The sequence below is a fragment of the Pinus tabuliformis genome, chromosome 6, assembly GCF_031772625.1.
Source record: "Pinus tabuliformis cultivar Carrire ecotype Pingquan chromosome 6, CPIR1, whole genome shotgun sequence".
Classification (NCBI taxonomy): Eukaryota; Viridiplantae; Streptophyta; class Pinopsida; order Pinales; family Pinaceae; genus Pinus; species Pinus tabuliformis.
This window is the reverse complement of record NC_142292.1, coordinates 1,163,943,586-1,163,945,571: the sequence shown is the minus strand read 5'-3', so window position 1 is coordinate 1,163,945,571 and position 1,986 is coordinate 1,163,943,586. Positions and strand designations below refer to the sequence as shown.

General features: G+C 36.8%; 1 pseudogene; it reads right to left on the bottom strand.

The window, feature by feature from the left end:
• Window positions 1-201: 201 nt before the first annotated feature.
• On the bottom strand, window positions 202-1,084 carry LOC149262931 (adenosylhomocysteinase 2 pseudogene; annotated as a pseudogene).
• Window positions 1,085-1,986: the final 902 nt, after the last annotated feature.

Here is a 1,986-nt window from a genome sequence, read left to right as displayed (position 1 = left end):
ATATTTCGAGGAGAATTTCTACTTGATACTTACTGAGCAGGTCTCACCCAAAATGTCATCTCTTCAGTATGTAGTCAGGAGGCTTGTAAGGTCCCTTAAAACAACGGAGCTACCAAAAAAAAATGCTACAGTTTCTTTTATTTGCAAACAATGAGGACATTTGCTACTCATCCAAAAATCCATCCCAAATGTCATATATTTTCAGTATCGGTAGTGAGTAGGCTTGTAAGGTCCCTCAACAGGAACATTGATATACTGTGCCTAACCAGGAGAAAGATTTGTTAGGTTGGAACCCAACTTGGGCAAGTGTAGAGCAACCACCTTCTCATCTAGATGCTTAGGCAGCACATAGACTTTCTTCTCATACTTCCCTGATTTCTTCTCATTCCGAAGCTCTAACTGAGAAATGACCTGCAACAAAAAGTAGAGATTATGGACCATATATGGAACATCAACTTATGTAGAAATGGATCATATGCAACAATATAATCAAGGGATTGATATGCTTGAGAAATCTAGTATGTGCAAGCAATGGTTGCAGGGCATTATAAATATTTACCTGGTTTGTAAAGGAGCAAGACATGACAAAACTTGGGTGGTCAGTTGCACAACCAAAGTTCATCAGATGTCCCTTTGCAAGAAAAATGATGCCACTGTTGGTGTCAGGGAACACCCACTTATCAGTCTGAGGCTTGATGGTAATATTCTTAACACCATGGAAAGTTTGAAGGCCTTGCATACCAGTCTCGTTGTCAAAGTGACCGATGTTACAAACAATGGAATTGTTCCTCATCTTCCTCATGTGATCTACCATGATGATGTCCTTGTTGCTAGTGGTCGTCATAAAGATATCAACAGTGCTAGCTACATCATCAAGGGTGAGAATAGGAAGGCCATCCATAAGTGCTTGCAGGGCATAAATAGGATCAATCTTTGTAACAATGACCCTAGCTCCAGCAACTTTGAAGGCTGCAGCACAATCCTTGCCAACATCTCCAAAACCACAAACAACAACAACCTTACTAGCAATCATGACATCTGTGGCTCTCATAAGAACGTCTTGGAGAGAGTGCCTACATCCATACAAGTTTTAAAACTGCAAAAGAAGAAAGAGAATCAGATCAACACAAACTGCATCTCAAATAGAAAATTTTGAAGAAAAAAAGATCTGATAAATCTAGCCATAGATCTATAATTCACAATAATTCAAAACTTCGATACAAGTGCAATCATCTTATAAAACCTTAGCTAATATTAACCCATCATAACCAGATAATTGAATATGTAAAGGTCCTTGGTTTTAAATATGAAGATGCTTCTACACCCACCATGAACTCACTTTGGTTCAACACCCTAAAAATTGTTTTTTTTTTAATGTAGTGGAAACTAGTGAATCATAAAATTTAATGCAATTCAAGCTAACTATACCAAAAGCATCATGATGTGATCTCAATGACACCGAAGAATCAAGGCAACTAACAAGAGCAATGCAACTCATAACATCATGAATGAGACCAAAATGCCCCCAAGTCCATATCAGATCCATCATTAGGAAGCTAGTATCGCATGATTAAGATTAGCATTACGATTAAGATACTTCCTAATTCTCTAAATAGATATCTGGTAGTACTTTCGAAACTAATAAATAGCGGTATGAAATTTACCATATTATACTATAAATCAATATAACAATTTGATGATAAGATCCTAACTGCTTTAAAACAACCACAAAACTCATTGCTAGAACCAAAAACACAACAACTAATCAAGATTCCACATCTCAAACACCCTGACAAGATCTAAACAACAACAAACCCACCAGAAAAGTGTGAGTTCAAAAGAAATGAGAACAAATTTCAATTCCAAACCAAGACACCTATACAAGATCCTACTTCAAAGCACCCTGACTAGATCCTAAAAATCATGCATCTACTTGAAAACATCTATTAAAAAATAGAAAGCGACAAAGAAATGAAGCAAGAATCC